This window comes from Anser anser (assembly GCF_964211835.1).
Source record: "Anser anser genome assembly, chromosome: 2".
Classification (NCBI taxonomy): Eukaryota; Metazoa; Chordata; class Aves; order Anseriformes; family Anatidae; genus Anser; species Anser anser.
In genome coordinates, this window is record NC_139721.1 from 112,336,758 (window position 1) to 112,360,182 (window position 23,425).

At 40.2% G+C, this 23,425-nt stretch overlaps 1 long non-coding RNA gene across 1 annotated transcript in view; it reads right to left on the reverse strand.

The window, feature by feature from the left end:
- The window catches only part of LOC310895694, a 59,508-nt gene extending 36,190 nt beyond the window's left edge, over positions 1-23,318 (reverse strand). The window contains exon 1 of the long non-coding RNA XR_014580871.1: positions 17,353-23,318. This is a non-coding gene — a long non-coding RNA (uncharacterized lncRNA). The remainder of the gene's footprint in view (positions 1-17,352) is intronic.
- Positions 23,319-23,425: the final 107 nt, after the last annotated feature.

The following is a 23,425-nucleotide window of genomic DNA, read 5'->3' on the forward strand; positions in this document are numbered from 1 at the left end:
CCATGATTTACTTATAACCTGTCAGAGACTCTGAGCTGCCTGCCTCAGTAAATCAGCGGCAGTCACCTTAGCTTTCTCCCGGAGGGTTCAGGTTGAGGTGCATGCAGGTTGGGATGATTCATGGAAATTTTGACAGCCCCCTTAAGGATCTCTTTATGACTTGACAAATGCACAGATGTGCCAGGTTTTTTTTTTTTTTTTTTTTTTTTTTAGATGAATGCTACTTGGATTCTTGCTGCTGAGAGATTATGCTTTGATATAAATGTCCAGTCTGTAAAAAATGTGCAATTTTCAGGATATATTAAAAAATGTAGCTCTTGCTCAAGACCACTGTTGTTTTTTTTTTGTTTGTTTGTTTGGTTTTGCCTACTTAATTTTATAAGTAACATATGGACTAAAGCCTAATGTTCCTTAAGCTGATGTGGGAACAGACCAGACATTTATAAATCTAGTACAGAAACACGTTTTCTCATGTTTGGTTTAATCTGATTGCAATTATATTGTTTTGGGAGAAGAATAGTAGGAAAGATTCCTTACCACCTGGGAGGAGGGGCTAAGATCTGAGAGGCTCTGAAAATGCAAAGTAGAAACCTTCTCATTTGGCAAAGATCTGCTGGTGCATTTTACTCCAAACAAGCACCCCTGATTCGCAGTTGTTCCCTCATCCCCACCCAAGTGTTTCGTGTCCATGCGTGCACACAGCATGTTCCTAGTGTATCCCTCAGGCCAGGAGCTGCTGAAAAGGAACAAACGAGAATCAGGACACATCTATGGGCTGTGTAGGGGGAGACTTTGGCACAGACATTGGTGAAAACCCTAATACATTGTTGTCAGTCACAGTGTCTAATTTTAACCCAAATTCCTCTGGAGAGTAGCAGGATGGGCCACTCTGCCCTGCACCTTCTCTCTCCCTTTGCATTCTAGTTTCCCTGGAAGGATGTGCAGGTAAGGTGTGTCCCAGACAGCATCTTGGTTTGGCACATCTTGGAGAGGCTGGGGAGTAGCCCCATAGGAAGGGATATGTGTGTTCTGGTCAACAGAAAGCTGAATATGAGCCAGCAGTATGCCCCAGCAGCCAAAACAGCCAACCATATCCTGGGCTGCACCAGGCATAGTATTGCTACCTGGTAGAGGGAAGGGATTGTCCCACTGTACACAGCAGGGGTGTGGCCTCACCTCAAATACTGCATACAGGTGTGGGTGCCACAGTATAGGAAGCACATAAAACTCTTGGAGGGTGTCCAAAGGAGAGCTACAAAGATGGTGAATGATCTAGAAGGCAAGACATATGAGGAACAGCTGAAGTCACTTGGTTTGTTCAGCCTCAAGAAGAGGAGACAGGGGAGGCCTCATGGCGGCCTGCAACTCCCTCACAAGGGAGAGTAGAGGGGTAGGCGCTGAGCTCTGCTCTCTGGGGACCAGTGATAGGCCCCGAGGGAACGGCATGGAGCTGGGACAGGGGAGGGTCAGGCTGGCTTTTAGGGAAAGGTTCTTCACTGAGAGGGTGGTTGGGCACTGGGACAGGCTGTCCAGGGCAGTGGTCACAGCACCGAGCCCGCCAGAGTTCAAGAAACATTTGGACAAACTCTCAGACACATGGTCTGATTTTTTGGGGCGGTTGTGTGTGGAGCCAGGATTTGGACTTGATGATCCTTGTGGGTCCCTTCCAGCTTAGAATATTCTATGATTCTATGATTCTGCGATGCTAATCCACACCCACAGGTCAGTGTAGACACAGACTCTGTTTCTTTTCAGGAAGAGCAAATCAAGTGAGTGAAGAAAAAGAAGGAAAAAGAAGAGCTAAGGATATCGATTTGCTAAAGATCGGCATTACTTAGAGCCTGTGCCAGGATAATAGAACTGCAGGACATGTCCATACATAAGGATCAGCTATTCACAGGCCTCCTTGAGAGGTATAGATTTAATGGCAGCTGTATCTCATTCTAAAACTGGCTTATGCTACGAGATACAGTATGTACAGTAAAAATAGCACTCTCCACACAGCAGGTTTCTATTATAGGATTAACCAATTGTGCCCACATTGTAAAAACCTGCTAACTAGCAAAGGCAAATCTCCTCAAAGCAACAAGGCAGTGAAAGAAAGTCGCAAATGAAAGACTAATGACTTAAAAGGAAAATCCTAACCTGAATATACATCAGAAGATATTGCTTAAAAAGCTATGGCAGAAAACTGTGTAAATTATTCACCTAAACCTGATTAACAAAACTCGTATTTCTTGTTCCGATATGTTCTATGCTTCTGCATCTCTTAATGCCTATAAGATTATAAAATAGCAGGGGGAAAGGTTGCATGTAAAGTGTGTTTATTTATGAATTCCCTTTTTAATGGTTCTCCAGCTCAACCAGAAGAGGCGTGGATGATTCTGACTGAAGTGGAAAGGTTATATTAACAACATTATACAGTCCCCTGCCAGTCCCTTCAGTGACTAGAGTTTTATGCAGCCCATTTAGAGTAGATAACTCTGAAATAAATTAGTTTTGTTCACTTCCAGAGTGGACCAGGTCATTCACTTAATTAAACTTCAGTAAGTATAAAAAAAAATGAGCATTACTTTCAGTTCAAATGTCAAATGTCTTATTTTAGCATGTGGTACCAGGCAGATCGCCAGCTTTATACAGAAGGAGAAATTCAGCAGTATGTTACAATGAAGCACTCTCCTGTCTCCAAAGTCAAAACTTACTTTCCCCTAAGTATTTTTTCTTGCCCTTTCTTATTTCTAGGATCTTGACATAAAGTCATCAGCATTCACACTGTAAGATTAGATTTAATGTGTTTCTAAAGCCTCCGATTAACCTTTCAGAAAATCTGACATTTCCTGGTTCACAAGACAACTAAGTCTTATTCTATCAGGGTAGACAGTCTCTTCTCAAATCACTTGCATGTGTCAATAATGACTCTTTTCTTCCCCCATGAGCCAGAGGAGAGTGGGGCCCCTGCTTCCTTGACCAAGGGGGCTTGCTTTCTTGACTGCTTGTGCACAGCAGAAAAGCAGAAATGGGGAGATGATGTTAGGCAGCTTCACAGTCAAAAACTTCTGAAGATAGCTTCTAATTCAGCCATAGGTGTATTGAGTAGTAGATGATTCTTTACTAAGGTAATGACAGAAAGTTAGTCTTCCAGGATATGTATGAACCTAAGAAAAAGCTGCTACTATTCTTGAGTTTCCATTCCTGCTGAGCCAGCACCTGTTTGCACTTTTCCTTCATTCTGGGCAAGCAAAGAATCTCACTTAACATGTAATAAAACATTGCTTTGTTTCCCCTGTAAGCCAAACACGTTGGCGCCATTGGGTGTGTGCCTGGTTTATGGCCTAAGGATTTTAAGGATTAGGCCTTTTTTATGTACACAATAATCTAGATGACTCTTTTCCTTATTCTCTCCCACCCCCCCTTTTTTTTTTTTTTTTTTTTCCAGACTCAGGTCAAAAGAGCAAGTCCCTTAGGTCTACTTTTAAGTTCATATTTGTGAAAGTGTCATATGCTCATAGATCTATTTGATTTCCATAAGATCTTAGGGCCATTTTGTACTCTTAAGACATTAATTTATTTTGTAGAATTAGAAATCACTCACTTTTAAATATTTGAACAACCTGTTCTGTCCTGAAACTATGAAAATAAAGCACTTACAACAAATAAGATATCATAAAAGATCTTGGCTGAGTCCATGTGCATCCATATAGAGCAATACATGACTTGACAATGGAGTCTCCCTTGTATTGTACTCTTGAGGACAGAAAAAAAAAAAAAAAAAAAAAAGGCTTGTCTTTTTGTGATTGATTTTATCTTTCCTTCCCACAACCCAAGATGGCTCTCAGAAACATAAACGTCTATGATTTTTCCCACACTCATGAAGGACAAGACATACCATCAGGAATTCAAATACCACAAGGGCTGATGCAAAGTAATATCCTTCATACTTGCTCGGAGGTCACACACTGCTTTTTGTGCAACTCGTATGCTGGTTATTGGAAAGAAGAATTGCTTCATTCTGTCCCCTGTGTCAACTCTAACTAAAAGAATTGAGAGGAAGTACTATATGCTCTGTCATATATATATCTATATATCAATAAAGAACTCTATATGAACATAGATATGCACTGATATATAACTATATCTATCAGTATTTATATCTATAGTGATATCAAAGTAACTTCACATTTATAGATACTTAGACATATGTTCATATCAATATAGATATGTATATATGTTGATATCTACATAGTCTTACCTTGAAATTGGTATCAGTATCAACCTGTATTGATAGACATCAATATTTATTGATACAGATATTTATTGAAAAGATGCAGATTCATTTATTGATGAGTATTGATCTTGTTGATCTGCATATCAATATCAACTGGCATCAACACCTACTGACCTGATATCTAGTATTACCTATCAATATTGGTATCTATTGATAGGTATTGATGTTACTGACAAGAGTTGGTGTCAACATCTATTAAAAAACTTTTGACAATAAGGAAGGGATGTCATCCAAAGGGACCTGGACAAGCTTGAGAAGTGGGCCCCCATGAGTCATGACGTTCAGTAAGTCAGCGTGCAAGGTGCTGCACCTGGGTTGGGGCAATTCCAGACATGAGTACAGACTGGGAGAAGAACTCACTGAGAGCAGCCCTGCACAGAAGGACTTCTCTGTTCTAGTGGATGAAAAGCTCAACATGAGCCAGCAGTGCACACTTGCAGTCCCGAAGGCAAACTGCATCCTGGGCTGCACCAGCAGAGAAGACAGGAGGTCGCGGGAGGTGATTGTCCCTCTCTGCTCTGCCCTTGTGAGGCTCCACTTGGAGTACTATATCCAGGTCTGGAGATCCCAGCACAAGAAAAAAGTTGAGTTGTTAGAGTGGGTCCAGAGGAGGGCCCCAGAGTTGATCAGAGGGCTCGAGCACCTCTCCTATAAAGAAAGGCTGAGAGAACTGGGACTGTTCAGCCTGCAGAAGAGAAGGCTCTGGGGAGACCTCATTGCAGCTTTTCAGTACTTACAGAGGGCTCATAAAAAAGATGGAGAACAACTTTTTGCTTGGGCAGATAATGATAGGAGAAGCGGGAATGGTTTTAAACTAAAAGAGGGAACATTTAGATTAGAGGTTAGGAGGAAATTCTTCACTCAGAGAGTGGTGAGGCACTGGCACAGGTTGCCCAGAGAGGCTGTGGATGCCCCATCCCCTGGGTGTGTTCAAGACCAGGTTGGATGATGCCCTGAGCAACCTGATCTAGTGGGTGGCATCCCTGCCCATGGCAGGGGGGTTGTAACTGGATGATCTTAAAGGTCCATTCCAGCGCAAGATGTTCTATGATTCTATGATAATTTATGTTTAACAGACCTCTTGACAGGTATGTATATTGATTGATATGAAAAGGCCTTACAATACTTACTGGTTTCAATACTTTTTGATAATGAAGGCATCAATACTTGTTAATCCTGATGCCAATTAATATCAATAGGAATTTATACTAGTTTATAATCAATACTGCCATGACCATAATCAATGTCATTTGATATCGATAGGCATTAATACTAATCCATTTCAAAAATTATCATTATGCATCAAAGCCTTTCAATATCAATGCATATCAATATCAATATGCAGGGATACCTTGTCATTATCAATAAGCATCAAAAGGCTTTTTATCTATCATTATTGACAGGCATTGCTATCAATCAGTATGGATACTTATTGACAACTATTGATATAGACATTGACACATATTTATATCAAGACCTATTGTTATCAGTGTGCAAAGAAACAATTGATATCAGTATGAATACCGATACCAATACTCTGAATATCAATATGCATCAGTAGGCATCTACATCTTTCGCTGACACCTATTTTCATCAATATGTATCAGCATGCACTGATATTTATCAATATCAAAAGGGAGCAATACTTATTGATACTGATAGCTATCTATATCTATAAGCGTCAGTAGGTGTCTAATACCTATCAGTTTTGATATCATTTTTGATATCAATAAGGATCAATGTCTGATATTGATACTTTTTTATATTGATAGCCATCAATAGTTAACACTTCCTATAGATTTTCACATCAACTGGTAATGGTATCAATATGTATTATTACCTATCCATATCAATAGGCATTTTTAGGTATCCATACCTATTGGTTTCAATACTGAGTTCAATATCTATTGGCATCACCTGTCAATATCAATATTTTATCAATTTTTATATCTATCAATACCACAAGACATACATATCTGCTAAAAGACATTCTTTAATGGCAGTGGAGTTGTTCATAGCATTGTAAAACATCCTGTTTTCAGTGTTAAAGCAGACATAGTGGCGGTGGTTCCTAATGCCTCAAGGCTTAGTAATAGACGTCATCATGTAGGTCATGCAATGCAACTCCTTAGAAAACTGCAGAGAACCTAAGTCCTGATACTTAGAAATCGAATGGAGAATTTTTACCTAGGGACCACGAGAGAAGTGGAAATTAGACCATATCACATTTTTGAGACACTAGCACGTAACATAGGAAGGTATCAAGAGATCTCTGAGAAGCAGACCTATAACATTGCAAACATGGGCGCATTTCTAATCAGTTGACCATTTTGAGCCATTAACTTAAACCACAAGGGCATGGTAATGCTAAAGGTTTACACAACATTTGAAGAACACATGGGTTATGGCATGTTGCATGCTCCCCACCCTCACACCCCTTCACTATTTCAGATGAAAAACACTAACACAGAAATAAGTAATTTACATCAAGATGCTGAGATGTTATCTCCTATTGTAACAGAATCACACACACACACACACACACAAAAGTAAAATTTTTTAGTTGATATTCTTAATATAAAGAAAAATGTCTCTATAAACAGTGAACAAATTACTACAGTTTCAGGCCTGAATAAGTAGATTAGGGAACTCCTTAAATCTATAAAGTACAAGATATGCCTTTATGTATCCCATACTGACTCATATGTTCAATCAATTTATCTGATGTAGTGAAACATCACGTTAAGTGTTCCTTCTGAGTACTTCTGTCTGAAATTAAAGGTTGTTTTGCTCTAGGATCAAACAACACCTGTCATCAATGCCACGATGATAAGTAATGATACAACAAGGAGGCCAGGTAACGGTCTCACTTGTCAACAAAGACAACTTTTGTGGAAAATGTTGATAATGTGATAGTGCGTTGAAATAAAATGACTTGATGGTCTGGTTCATACAGAGAGGAATAAATTATTGATACAGGCTACATTTCTAAGACATCTTAATGTAAAGATTTATGTGGCAAATGCCTCTATGGAGGTAACTCATGCATGAGTAGCATATATTTTCATTATTGATTCGCTAAAAGGATAATATTGCTACTGCAAATGCAGGAAAAATGTCTCAATGGGTTAAATTCCATTTTATGTTGCTCCAAAGAAAGCAGCAAAAGTACGCTGGGGATTTTCTTAGCCCACTAATCCAGCCCATCAGATGTACTCTAGTCTAGCTGGTGGTTTAACTTTTCCAAAAATATATGAGGCTAACATGTTGTGAGCTGCTCTCAAGAAGAGAATAATAAGCATAAAAGAACATAGTCCAAACAACTTAAACCTTAACAACCATTGCTGCGAAAATTGTCTAGATGTGAATATACCCTGCTATTAACTGTTACATATTATGTCAGAGTTCCCCTCCACAAAAGTACCAGACAGAATGTAATATACGGTTTTTGAGAACACCTCCACATTTTTCAACCCATACAGAATCTGAACGATGTTTATATAGTTTCAGAAGAAGACTTCCCCAACACATTGGATGGACTTTAAGGTAAATTGAGGTTGAGATTTCTGAAAAATTCTCAAAGAAATTATAGTGCTCCAGGAGGAACAGAGCAAGGCCAACACAGAGTATACAAAAACCCCACCCTGGAGTACACATAGCACAGCTAGAAAGGAATCTCAACTGCATAGTTGATTGCATTTCAGAGCATGAAAATTTTCAGCCTTTGAGATCTTTGGCATCTGAAATTTTAATGCTGGGCCCACTCTGATTTAAATAGAGTACAATAATCCAAGCTGGAGTAAGACATACAGAGCATTCAGCTTGCAAAGTGAACAGACATGAAGGAAACAAGTGCTATCATATATAAACTATATTTAGGTTGCTAATTGCCAAGTCATCTCTAAATATGTGATTTAGAAATCTATGCTATATAATCACATCTGAAATTATGTTCAGTATGAAGTAATTATTAACTGCTCATTAACAAATAAAATAAATTATTATTTTGAACAAGTGCTTAGCTATCTAATTTAATCTATCTAGATTTCTAGACTGTTCTCATCATTCTAATAATATATTAGAACACATTGAAAGTGTTAAGTAAACTTTTAAGGAATTTATCTTTCAATGTACATATGCCAATAGATTTTCTTTGGAGGGTCCACCTCACAGGGTTCTGTTACGGTGGCCAAGAAAAGTAGACCTATATTCAGAAGTTTTGTATTTGCTATACAGATGTACAACACATCTAAGATGTCCAAAAACAGTAATACAGGTGCCAAAAGAGTTCTGATTGTTTAATTATTGTGCTGTTCTCCAAGAATTTCCATACAGAAGGAACTAGCTGTTTCTCCTCTGCAAATTTCAGGATAAATGGGCTGCTTAGTTTACAAGCCCATTCTTATTGCTGTTTAAGTGTGCAGTTTTGCTATCATAACTAATATTATCATCATTCACCTTCATCACCTACCATCATCACATTCTCTGATTACATCTAGTAGACTCAGTAGCTTCTGTGTTGAGACATTCAGTGCAACCATAGCCTGTTCTGATATCAGAATGAATCCAGGGTTTGCATCAGCACCCCATGACTAGGCTACTGCAGGAGGTAACCTGTGAGGAGGGTTCATGGGTTCCCCACCAGATCCCGTGTCAACAGCCAAGGGGCAGAACCTCAAGCATTCACAGTGCACTAACCTCTTGGTCTAGATGAAACCTTCCTCTTTGGAGGTGGAAGGCAATGGGATATAATTTTTCCCTCATATTCTCCTGAAGCAAGGGCCACAGGGGATGCAATCTTCCTAGAGCTAAGATTCATTAATAGCAACATCTCCTAAGAAACTCTGCCAATATCACTAAAACTGCAGAGGCAGAACTGTCTAGGTGATCCATATTTTTTTACAAGGAAGTGAACACAGATTAGTAAATAAATTCACTTTTTCTAGATAAGTGATTTCAGACCACAGCATGAAGTTTGGCAGACGAATGCTTTCAGGAATTTAAGCTACTTAAAAAAAAAAAAAAAAGTTTCTCCAATCTTGGATTTTCACAGGATTTTTGGTAATTTTGTTATTAGAGAAATAAATATATATATATAATAAAAAATATTTTTTTTTTATTACCTTGGGTAACTGGAAAGTGCTTTACCCTTTACAAAGAAGAAATGAATAAAGGTGAGAAGATGCTATAGGGCAAAAAGATGTTATTGAAGGAAGTAAACAGTATGCTGGCCTATCAAGGGGGATCTCAGCAGACCCTCTAGACATTCTGCTGTGCTGTGGCAGGCTCAGGGGGAAATTTGCCCTTTCTATTTCTATTCTATTTCTGCACAGAAATCTCCTTAAGTTATATTATATATAAACAGATATGCACATTTCATACACTCCCTTTTCTAAAAAAAAAATAAAAAATACTTCCTTGCAAACAACCAATACATAGTGGAATGGCAAATTAAACTATAAAGACTCTTAGGTCTAGATTAATTCTATCTAATTTTAGGCACATAAATGAGGCGTGCAGCCTAGGCACAATATCACCCTAGGTAGCCTGTGTTGTCAAGACAGAGACACAGGACACTTCCAGAGGGCACTGAAGTATTAAGTGGTTTGAATTCATCCTCAGAAAGTGCCTATCTGGGTCAAATAGGGCAGTAGAAGGCAAGTAGACCAACTGTACTCTGAACTTGGTACCTTAGCTAAGTGCCTGGAGTTAGGTGTGTTTTATCTTAGCAGGGAGATAAAAAGGGACTAGTGAATGCAAAGTAAAAAGAAACAAATCAAATTTTACTTTCTAGACACTAAAGGTCAGTTCAAAGCCACAGAGAGCAATAAACAAAATTCAAAATTTAAAAGGCTGAAAAAATCATCGATAGCATCCTTTAAGCTAAAACATTTAAAATACGGGTGTCTGAGGAATTCAGTTCTTGTTTCCTTGCTTCCCTGCTTTGTGTGACATGCTTAAAAGGACACATGGTTATTAAAAAAAATATCTTTTTTTCTGTATTGGCTGGATAATTGAAGCTACTAGTAGTGGAATCAGAATTTTGCTCTCTATCTTAAAATAAATAAATAAATAAATGCAAATGTTTGTGTTTTATGGGAATCACCTTTTTCATGATGGAAAGCTCACTGAAAGTGATGGCAGTTGTTCAAGTTAAGCCCTAATATTCTATGTATTTCCATAGATTTTTATTTAATTATGTTCCTTTTTAATGTCTGTTATTAAAGAAAATAAGTAATACCTTTCAAACACAACTGGAGTACTGGCAAGGGACAGGGGTTCTCTGTAGCATTCATTTTTAATAAGTCTTTTCTCTCTTAAGCTTTGACCTTACATTTATAAGATAAAAATACATTTGAGACAAGGAGTCTCCCTGAGTTATTAATAACTTACTTAATTATTCTTCTTTCCTTAGCGCTAATATTTTAGAAGGCATTTAGAGGAATTATGTGAGCATACTGTGCAGTACTCAGAGCATGCATACCTCTGTTGTATCTGCCTATTTCCCTTGATTCACCGACACATTCTAAATGCAATTTCCAAATGCTAACAATGTCATTCATTTTGCACTATAGAGATGTAAACATTGTGCACTATCCTCTGGGGCTGGCAGTGACAGAACCTAGTCAGGGTCACATTTCCAAAGCAAAACTTCAACATGGCAGATCTCCATTCCCTCTCCATCTCCCCTGGTCCAATGGTGCACACTCCTATTTGGGATGTTCTTTGGAGGCATACAGCACATGCAATGTGCACATTACTGGAGCAGCATCACGTCTGCCCAAAGCAGCTGCCAAACAGGAGCTCTTTGCCTGTGAGTGCAGCCCTGACCCCAAATGTCAGCTCTTCCTCCAGAGGACTTCTGGTCTGGGGTTGAACAAGGAAGCAGTGGTGCCAGTTCTGAACTCCAAAGCAGACAGCAATTCTGGGATCCAGGGGGAGGTTGTCTCAGTGGAGCCCACATTTAATGGCATATTCATGTGCTGCCTAGGATTTTAAAAGCCAGCTTTGTTGAATGGGGCCAAACCCTTTCCATCACAGACATAGGTGCAAGTCAGATTCCTACAGAGGGTGGCAGTGAAATAAAAACTCTTCTGGCTACTGCTGTGGCAAGCAGATAAAATAACTGTTTGATATTTGCATTTAGCATGAGAAAGTAATGGGGAGTGCAGAAAAACAAAACCAGCGTTGGATGGTTAGTCATTTCCTTGAAAAGACGCATGCATAGGAACTCATGCTGGAATTGTTTGCAATAATGCCAACAGTAATAGCCGTCCCTTTAAAAGGTCCCCTAATACTTGTTCTAACTATTAAACTCCTTTAGCTACAGCCCAGTATAGTTCCATTACACTCAGCCTTCTAAATCCATTGAAGTATGTCAGAGGAATACAGATGTGATTCAAAATGCCATGAACGTAATCTGTGGGGTGCTCAGGAAAAGCATCGTAAATATTGAAATCCGTTTCTGAGAGTGCACAAAGCTTTTCCTTGTATCTAGAAAAACAGATACATAGTTATTGCAGAAGATCACTCAGATCAGCAAGGAAGGGTATCACTAGGATAAAGCTGAGAATAACATTCTTGAAATCAACTAATTCAGTCCAATAGAAAGAGTAACTAAATTGGTTCAGACTAAAGTTGGCCTGAAAATTCTTTTTTTTTTTTTTTTTTAAACCTCAGGTTTTCCTTACTGTTGTTCAGGATAAATATCACCGAGTCACCTAATGAAGCTTAGATGCAAATTATCAAAAGAATATACAGCAATTAGTAAAAATTGGAAATTCTGATTCATTCTGTGTTTGATAAGAAGTCATAATTTAAGAAAAACAAACAAAATAAAACAAAACAAAAAAGCAGTAATTTCCACTAAATTACTTGGAGACATTAAGCACCACATGACAGAGATTATTCACATGACACATATTATTCATTGACACCAGAGAGTGCCGGTCTCCCTAGTAAGAAATAGCCTCTGTATGGATACATCCAAGCAAAGGGGAACCTGAGGCATGCCAAGATGACATGACATAACATAGGAAAACAAACAAACAAAAAACAAACCACCACCACCACTACCACCACCAAAAACAACAAAAGGTTGGGAAACAGAAGCTGATCAACTCAAGCTTTCCAAATTCCAGTCTGGTGCCCTAAATCACAAGATCATCTGTTCTCAGTGCTGTGGCTATACTCAAGGGCTGAATCCTGCCACTTGTATTTGGACAGAGACCCCTCAGTAGAATCAGCATTTGATACAGTTGCCCAGGCCATGGGGTGGGGAGGCAAGGCTCACAGTCAAAAACAGCATCAAATATACAGCTGATGAAGAGAGTCTACACTTCTGGGACTCACAAGTTGAATTGTCCGTTCTCTTCTTTGAGCTGACCTTTCTGCCTATGACAGCACATGACATGTTAGATATATGTTAGGCATATCCCTATATTACTGGACTATAACACTGGTTCTCTGCTAGCCACAGAGCAGGAAGGCTCTGAAATAAGGACAACCCCTTCAGTCTAAAAGAGTAGCAGCTGGAATACTCACCGAGTTGTATGCATCCAGCTTTATTCAAACCCTTCTTCCCTCTCTACCTGTGGGACAAGTACACAATGGAAAACAGGTAATTGTGGTCTGAGTTGCTTATCAGTATCCCACTCAGGGAAGATCCAGGCACTAGAAACAACCTGCATCATTTTGTCACTATAGAATGTTTCTCCCTAACTATGCTTTCTTGTTCAGATATCTGCCTTCCATTGTGGGGAGAGGACTGTATTTTCAGTTATCAGTAATTTAGTTTGTGTTCCAGACAAGTTCAGCCCTTGTTTGTTGCTCTCTTTCTCTCTTACTGAAGTCTCAATCCTACTAGGGACAGAAATTAAACTATCAAATCTTCCTTCAGGACCCTGGGCTGAGCATGAGTGATGGTCCTGCAAGAAAAGAATAGCAGTAATATCTTACGCATCCTCTTCAGACAAAAAAAAAAAAAAAGGTTTTCCTGGAATAAAGAGCCTGCTGGAAAAGAATGTAATGAAAATGTGGTATTTACAAGTTTTGTATGTTAAAAATATCACCTGTAAAAAAAAAAAAAAAATTAAAAATTAAAAATTATAGGGAATATTTCCCCCCCCCCCCCCCAAATGTTAGGTTTGTCACTTTTGTTGGAATAAATTTAAATGAACCTCCACTTTTCCTGGTGTTTCACCCCTAGGTAAATAATGTGTTTTCTGAATGACCCTAAAAGCCATTACCATTTTTCTTGATTCTCTCTTCTTGATGGAGAGCAGCAATTTCAGCTTTTCTTCTGCTGGTTTTCTGTCTACTGTACTAAAATTGATGTGTGCATGCAGTTGGTAGCCTCTCTCCTCTGAGGCTGCTTCACCTTTCAGTTGTTAACTTGCCTGTTGTTTTTTAAAATTGTATATTTAAACATTTACATTGCAGTGGTTTTCTGGAGACCTTGGTCCTGAGATCCAGAAAAGCCAGACTGGGAAGGCTGCCCAAAGGAAGATAACATGGTTTCTTCTTCCAAGGGCCTGAGTAACATCTAGTTTCATTTCTTTCACTAAAGGGGACCTTGTATATTCCTAAGCTGCTCAACCTCTGGCAGGATCAAGCTCATATATAATACGTTGTCTCTGCTGTACAAGTTCAAGGCTGGCAATCTCTTACTTCATTGAAACTTGAGCCCAAGAGATGCAAGAAGCTACCAGTGGAGAGGCTTCTAATTTGTATCCCACTCCCAACACACCTCAGAAAAATCAGGCCAACAGTGCAGAGGAGTTTGACACTTGAAAATGATACCTGGGCACAGAGATTTATTTTTTTAGGGTCGTTTTGTGAGACCAAAAGAGTTTGCAATAGGTGTAGGCCAAGAAGTGAGGCTGTGTCTGCTCAAGTTTTGATTGCAGAGAGTATGGTCTTGGATAAAAACCACACGAGGATTTCAGAATCTGGCTCTTTGTGGGGTGTTTAGGGGAGACTGGTTGTCAGCAATTGGGTCAAGCCAACTACTTCTGTCTACTAAAAATAAAAGCATTATTCTCAAACCCACAGCAGTGCCTGCTCCTGATGACTGCTGCAGTCACTGATTGAAAACAGAATTAGGCAAAGCCTTTTTTGGTCCCTGCTTCTAATTTAACTTCCCAGCCTTGTTATTTCTGGCTGTAAACATTTTTATTTTTTGTTCTGAGAGACAGTTCAAAGTTTTCAGCTGATTGTGCCTAAGTAAGTTTCTAGCCAGGAGCCTGTACTGCCTCTTGAACTTGCGAGTAATTGGTCCAGCCAGGGATTTTTTTCATAATTGAGGAACACTGGAGGAAATGCTCTGTAGGCATTTTAGGGGTAATCATGGGCTAACCTGTCCCAGGATATTTAATCTGTTAAATTGTATTTAATATTTATACCATGATAGTATCCAGGGGCCCCAGCAAGAACCCCAGTGAAACAGAAACTGTAGAAATGCAGATGTTTACATGGTCTCTTTCCCAAAAGCAAACAATCTATAAGCAGCCTATAAAATACACATTTAAATAAAACACAATGAACTTGGTAAAACCATTGCTGTAGTCAATAATCTTATTTGCTTGTATTAAGCTTACTTTATTCCTTTGTCTCACCAGCAGTACACAGTTTGTGTCCAATCAGCTAGCACAGAAATGGATGTTTCTGTGCAAAACTCACAGGAAATCTTGCAAGATCACTTTTTGCTATACTTTTGGATAGCTGCAGTTATTCACTGTTAAAATGATTAGTACTTTAAATGAATGAGATCACCTACTGAATAAAAGCACAGCCAAGCCACACTTATAACATGATCTCATGCAGGCTTGGCTTCAAGAATGCCCCCGTGAGAGTTTTCTACAATTGTTCATCCAATTGTTGTATGTAACCTCTGTTCAGAAAGGAAATGTGGCTGACAAAATCAACTGAAAAAGAGCCCACTGGTGCCAAGAAAAATATTAAAATGTGTTTGTGCCTGGGTATTTTAATATATATTCTTTTCTCATCACCAAAAATGAACCTACTCATTTTAAACAAATATACATAACACTAATTTTCATATACAAGCACCATTCATTTATTTCAGAGGGGGCTCATGAGAATGGGCTTTAAATAAGCTGCTCATGAGCATCTCCATGCCCTAGATCCAAATATAGCACATTTTCTCTCCTTATGACACCCATATAGTGCAGCACTGTCTGTACAGCTCCACCACCAACAGAGTTTTTGTCTCATCTACAAGGCAAGAAACCACTATCAGTCCTATTTTACCAATAGGCATGGAGGCACTAGGAGAAGAAAACATCCAACTCTTGAAGAGTATTTTGGTTCTAAAGAAGGCAGATAATTCCTTGACAAGTTTTCAGAATTCTTAAAACCCATGTGAAAAGTCCCACATCTGCATAGATGTTCAAAAATCCAGCAAGCTTTAAGGGACTTGTTGACACTCAGGGAGGTAGGTTGCAGCAGAGACTGAAACCAGTCACCAGATCCCCAGACTAGCCTCATAGTCACGAGCTCATCTTTCTTGCCATTTCTCTGCTGTGGAGGTCACGAGGAACTCAGACATTACACAATATTGACTTTCTGTCTCTTTGAAGAAGAACTTTGATCCTTGCAGTCGGACATTTTCTACCCCAGACAGCTCATTGCATTACGCTGTCCCACTGCCAGCTCTGTGCAGAGGCTAAAGAGAAACTTCTTTGCACAAGACAGTGAAACATGAAGATGTGGTTAGAGTGGGAAAGCAAAAGCGGTAAGATAAAAATAAAAAAAATAAAGAAAAGAAGAAAAGAAAAAGAAAAGGAAAGGGAAAGAAAATAGAAATAAAAGGGAAAGAAAATGGAAAGGGAAGGGAAATAAAAGGGAAAGGGGAGGGGAGGGGAGGGGAGGGGAGGGGAGGGGAGGGGAGGGGAGGGGAAGGGAGGGGAGGGGAGGGGAGGGGAGGGGAGGGGAGGGGAGGGGAGGGGAGGGGAGGGGAGGGGAGGGGAGGGGAGGGAAGGGAAGGGAAGGGAAGGGAAGGGAAGGGAAGGGAAGGGAAGGGAAGGGAAGGGAAGGGAAGGGAAGGGAAGGGAAGGGAAGGGAAGGGAAGGGAAGGGAAGGGAAGGGAAGGGAAGGGAAGGGAAGGGAAGGGAAGGGAAGGGAAGGGAAGGGAAGGGAAGGGAAGGGAAGGGAAGGGAAGGGAAGGGAAGGGAAGGGAAGGGAAGGGAAGGGAAGGGAAGGGAAGGGAAGGGAAGGGAAGGGAAGGGAAGGGAAGGGAAGGGAAGGGAAGGGAAGGGAAGGGAAGGGAAGGGAAGGGAAAAAAATATGGGGAAAAGGGAAAAATAAGGGGAAGGGGAAGGGCCACCAGTTCTGTGACATAGGTTTTCAAAACTTCTCTGTAAGAATTAAATAGATGGCATGTATTATATATATTATATTACTAGGAGTTAGCCCTGCAAAGTTACGTTACAGTTTTTGAGTACCTTTATCCAGGACTGAAGGCAGACATGATGTGACTGCCAGTATGTTAAATATTTCATTTAGTAATGGATTTTTAGCAAGCCTATTAAATTATCTTTTATTGTATGAGCCACAGATCACATTGACAAACTAGTATGAACAGTCAGTGGTGGTATGAGCTACCAGCTTGTTCACACAAAATACCATCCAATGATACTGTACCTCTCAAGCATACAAATGAGGTTTTCATTCTGCTCAACAGTTTTCTAGGCAAAGATAGTCTCTCCACACCCTCTCAAATGCAGATTTTCAGGATATAACACTCTCTCCCAAACTGCTTCTTGTTTTTTTGACAGTTTCACTGGCTTTTTGAAGATCTTTGTCCTTATGTGGTAAGTTTGTTTTTGGCAGATAATGTAAACCAAGCATTCCCAGGCTTTTTCAATGTTTCTGCCATACAGAAGTTACCTGATAACTACCTGCAGCATCTGACACACAAAACCAAAGAACAATGTGAAGACACTGGTACAAAACAGTGACAGAAGAGGACTACCACAGACATATTTGTTTGCCAGGCACAGTCCTGGCATAGGTGGCAGAAGGGTAAACATGCAGGTTGTACTTACCTGAGCAGGGAAATCTCATAGCAGAGGCAATGAATGGGTCTGGGTGTTTTTTATTCCCTACCAGATGGTATGAAAGGAACTTCTTGTATGCAATTTCAGTGGGTGAGAGAGAGAGAGAGAGAGAGACTGAATTTAACTTAATTTGAGCAGGACTGCCATTTCCAGTTCTCTTTTCCTCTCTGGAAAGGCTGTGCCTGATTCTCAACCAATGTAACTTGGCACAGTCCCACCAAAACCAATGAAGTGCATGGGCACAGGGGAAAGAAGACAGTTTGGCCAAGGACCCTTGAGAAATCTCTGCTTTTAAGTGCTACCACAGGCTGACATCCATGCAAAGAAAACAGGATGTCCAATTTTAAATCACTAAACAAGCCACATCCTGTAAACTGCGTTCTACTCAGCTGACCCAGGAGGTAAAACATGCTGGGACACTACCTCATCCTTGGTAGTGCTGGTTTGTTTAAAGTCACAGTTGAAAATCCCCCCCTGAATGGAGTTTTATTCTATCCCAGATGGGTAGGAAGGGGATGAAGGAGGGAGGGAAGGTGGGGTCGGTCATCCTAGCACAGGCTAGAGCAGCTCAGAGGTTTGTGGTTAGAGTGGCTTCTACCTTTCAATGAACCCAGACTCCAGGGCTGTCCTTCTAGGGAAAAAAAAAAAAAAGGATTTAAGAAGATCGTCAAGACTTGCTAGCTCTAAGCTGTTTAAAGAGGCAGTTTGTTGGTCTTTCACTATTTCTTTGCTCTTCCTTCATGGACCATGTGCTGTCAAGAGGCTTTTAAAATCCATCCAGATTGTCTGAGCCAACCCCAGCTAATCAATACACAGAAACTATTTGGAGCAAGATGCACCGAGCAAGCCAGACCATTCCCTTAGTCAAAATTTTATTGCAACACTGCAAACACAGGCTTAATTCTTTACTTGCTTGCAGGAATAGCGGCATATGTTAAAGGCTAACCTTGTACACTAGCTCAGGCTGAAAGCTGTCCATCTGGTAATGAGGAGGCTGGCAGAAATACTTAGTTGATGACTGACCGCCACTGTCCCCATCAATGAAGGGACTGCTCTGCTGGAAATGATGGCAGAACAACCCAGCACAGACTCATGACATCTCCTCCCTGAAGCACACAGGCAAAGTAGAATAGGGAGCATGCAGAAACGGGTTGAATTTTGCTGAGGAAAGACTCATATTTGGCTACAGGCAACCCAGGTGCTCAGACCAGATGTCAGTCACCAAAACCAAACAGAGAGCATTACCTGTAAGTAGACTTTCACTGTGGATTTATGTGGGCCATGTAAAGAAGGCCTAGTGCAAAGTCCTACTGCTGGATTAGTCTTACACGAGGGTGGGTTTCAGCAGATTGACTGCTGGTTCATCATGATGCATTACTCTGTATACTGCTCTATCAATTAATTCGTGGCAGACTGTGGGAGAACTTGCTTGCTCTTCCTAAGCCCTTGTGTGCACGTGTTGTCAGCTTGCCAGAACAGTAAATTAAACTTCTGGTGGAAAGACACAGATCCTACTCTGGAAGATGAACTCTTCCAGCTGTTAATGCAAGTCAGGTTTTGGGATAGGGAGCACATGGGAAAAAAAAAAAAAAGAGGCAGATATAGGGTATGAGACTTGGTGGAAGGAATTTTGGCAGAGGGTTTTGCCCTGACAAGCAGCAGGGTGCCTTGCTAAGGAGGTCACGCAGGCTGCATGCAGGCCTGAAGTCATGGAGACAGCTGATGAGAGCTTAGGTTTTGCCAGACAACATTATTGTAGTACACACACTGATGAAAACTCATTAGAGGTGACTGGAAAAATAACTTTCTGGAGAATTCCCCTCTGGAGTAGTGCCTTATCCATCCTATTCCCATGTGCAGACACATGGGCAGGGATTTCTCTTGCTATGAATGATGCCACCAGGTACCTGCTGCTGTAACATATTCTAGAGTGTCTACCACAGAGTACCTCACGAACACCTTAGCTCCCTAGGTGCTCTGGCATTCCCCAAAACCACATTCTGCAGAGCTTTTCCTGATAAAAGCAAACAGTCCTGCCTATAAGGTTCTTATGCACATATTCCCCCGGAACAGAAACTTAATCTTTTCTATGTTAAGGCCCAAAGTAGCAACAATTCTCATGGAACTGCACTAGATAACAGAAGTGCCCTGTGTAGAAGCACTTTAGCATAGTCCAGAGATGTGCCCCAAATGCTATCAGATAGCATTAATATGATGAGTTTGTATATTACTTCCCTCAGCTTTTAGATGCACACCATCAAAAGCATCCTAGCATGCATTAGGTATTGCATCACCAACAGGTTGAGGGAGGTCATCCTTTACCTCTCCTCAGCCCTGGTGAGACACACCTGGAGTGCTAGGACTTGTTCTGGGCTCACCAGTACAAGAGAGACATGGACATACTGGAGTAGATCCAGCAACAACAACAACAAACCAAAGATAATGAAGGAACTGGAGCATCTGACATCTGACATAGACGAGAGGCTGAGGGAGCTGAAACTCTTCAGCCTGTAGAAGAGAAGGTACAAAAGGGAATTTTATCAAAATATATAAATACCTAAGGGAAGGGGTAGACTAAAGAAGATGATGTTTGATGATGTGTGAAGGACATTAAACTGTTGGAGAGTGTCCAGAGGAGGGTTATGAAGATGGTGAAGGGCCTAGAGGGGAAGACATATGAGGAGCGGCTGAGGTCACTTGACCTGTTCAGCCTGGAGAAGAGGAGGCTGAGGGGAGACCTCATCGCAGTCTACAACTTCCTCGCGAGGGGGAGTGGAGAGGCAGGTGACCTATTCTCCATTATCACCAGTGACAGGACCCGTGGGAACAGTGTTAAGCTGAGGCACGGGAAGTTTAGGCTGGACATCGGGAAGAGGTTCTTCACCGAGAGGGTGGTCGCACACTGGAACAGGCTCCCCAGTGAAGTAGTCACTGCACCAAGCCTGTCTGAATTTAAGAAGAGATTGGACTGTGCACTTAGTCACATGGTCTAAACTTTTGCCCAGACCTGTGCGGTGCCAGGAGTTGGACTTGATGATCCTTATGGGTCCCTTCCAACTCGGGATATTCTTTGATTCTATGATTCTGTGTTTCCAGTGACAGGACAAGAGGCAATATTCCATTAACCATAATGACATTAAATGTTACAATTAAATATAAGAAAAAGGCTTTTTTTTTTTTTTTTTTTTTTTACTGTGAAGATGGTCAAACACTGAAAGACGTCTCTTAGACATGTGGAGTCTCAATCCTTGGAGATTCAAAGCTCAGCTGGACACAGTCCTGAGCAACCTGTGTGCAGCAGAGTCAGACCTGGTGATCTCCAGAGCTCTCTTCCTTTCTCAGCTGTTCTGTAATATGTTGTCCTTTGAATCAAGGACAGCTATGCTAAGCCAACTTGTCTGTGCACTAGACACTTAGACTACAGATAAAACTTCATAAGTGCACTTTTTTTTTTCTTTTCTCACCTCTCCATATAAGCACTTGAAGTGGGAGTCAAAGAAAGAGTCTTGTACTTGGATGTTACTGAGATACATAATACCTAGGCTATCATTACAAACTGTCCTTCAATGCATATTTTATATCCATTGATGTTACTGAACCTGTACTAAGTAAAAAGACACAGTTTCAGACTATTTCCAGTTGCAGGCCAGAGGCAGGATGTCCAAGACTAAATCTGTCTGAAAAGTAATTTCCTTCTGATGTAAAAGACATTCTCTTTCTAATTCTCCCTCCTGCAAATACCATTCCTTTCTTATTCACAAAATGAGTCCAAATGAATGAGTGTCTAATGTGTCCCAAGATACATATCCACTTCTACCCGTTATGGAAAGCTTTATGCAAGTCTGTAGAAAATAAGTGGCTCCTTAACTGGGTGTTTTCTAGAAACAAAATAAATGCTAAGTCTCAGAAATGCCTCAATACTTTCTTTGGAGGGAAATAAATAAATAAATAAATAAATAAATAAATAAAATCCATGTCTATATCATCTCAGCTGAAACTCTGCATAAGACCCTGCTAAAGTAAAGGATGATCTCTCTCCTTGTTCCTTTCCTATACCTTCAATTCTGCTCTCAGCAAAGTGCCGCAGGTTATTTCTCCAGAGAAATTGTTGCTGATTTTATTGTATTGTATTGTATTGTATTGTATTATTTTATTTTATTTTATTTTATTTTATTTTATTTTATTTTATTTTTGTGATTTGGCAAAGAAGATGGGTGGACAGAGACAGAGAAATTAATAAATATTCTCAGTAAAATCCCTGTTCCTCAAAAGTGGTGTCTTAGTTGATATTTTAGTTATGGGTGCCTGGACACTTAGATAAAGGAATCAGGGAAACACGTCTCTTTATTCCTTCTCTGGTCCCACAGATGGATGGTCTGGCCCAAAGCATCCTACTGGGGGTTTGTCAGCCAGACTGCATCAACAGAGGAGCCTGTACCTGGCCCTGTAATACTTTCAGGTTGGCTTAAGCTCATCCCAGCATTTTCTGGAAAAATGCCTCTCCTTCAGCCATGTTGCTCTGCAAGCTACCGGCATCAGGCTCAAGTAAGGCCAAGGGGTGGCACCATGGTCTAGAAAAGCAGACAAAGCTGAAGAATGCTGTCCTAATCATCAACTGTCCACTCTTTATGAGCCCAGGGTGCCCTCCTTGCTTTAGAAACCATTACTTACATGGGCCTCTGACAGGAGAAATGTTCCCACTGTGCAATGAAATCTGGAGTGCCAAAACACTCCAACCCTCCCTTAGGGCTGCAAGTTGCAGTATTCAAAGCATCTGCACTTGCCTTTGTGCAGGCAGCAAAGAAGGAAGATACAAATGCAAATGAGGATGTCTTCTTTGACAAAGAAGACTAACTGCACCCAATGTCTGATTTTTACAAGTGGTTATTAGCATTTTTTGTGCACTTCCAAATGCAGAATAGTCGTTATTCACATAAATGAATGACAATAAGGTTTACCGTTTATTATTATATCATTCATTTCTAATACAAAGTATGGAATATAGGATACAGGGAAATATTATGGGAAACATGGCAAGATTACCAGAAAAGAAGATGAGCATTTCTCAGATAGGAATATAGAATGGCAACCATAATGAATTCAAAAAGCCCCAGGTAGTGCACAAACAACAATAAAATGCTCTGAAAGTAATAAATCCACTATGTTATTAGTACAAGAACAATGGTGTAAATGGTTTCAAGACCCATTTGGCTTGGAGCATTTCCTTCTGTGTCAGTGGTTTGAATAAGAGGTAGGCAAATACTGCAGAAGATTTTGTGCAAATGTTTGTTTAATGTTTCTAATGAATTCACTTAGCTTGTGTTTATTTTCCACCAATATTGTAGTACAGTGACTCCCAGTCTGCTTCATATTTTCATATTATAGAAAGTCTGATGCCATAAAGGGGGTGAATGGATCAGTCCCAGGCCATACACCCCTGTTGCAGTGAATGTGCTTTGTGGCAAGAAACTCCATGAAGATTATTCTTTTTAAACAAATATTGGTAACTGGTCAAAGAAATCCAGTTCTGTATTTGTTCACATGAGAATTTGTACCATATGCTTTGAATCTAGGCATGGCACTTATTCTGTCCAGGAACTAGCTTGTACATCAAGTCATCACTAAGCTAGGGAATTAGAATTTTAAGCTCAGATATTCAGAAAAAGAATATGATTCAATTCACAGATATCTGTTCTGACTGTAAATAATTTCAAATAAATGTAAGAACACTGATATTTTCACAAACCATTAGTAATAAGAAAAAGATGCAAAATACAGCTGAGGCGCTACGCTATCTACACATTATATTATATTTTAAGTTATTTCTTTTGATATGCTTTATTCAAAGAGCATTCCTAATTATTTCTTTCCCCTCTACTCTGCCCTGGTCAGGCCTCACCTGGAGTACTGTGTCTAGTTCCGGGCTCCGCAGTACAAAAAAGACAGGGGTCTCCTGGAAAGAGTCCAGTGGAGGGCCACAAAGATGATACGGGGCCTGGAGCATCTTCCCTATGGAGAAAGGCTGAGAGACCTGGGTCTGTTCAGCCTTGAGAAAAGAAGA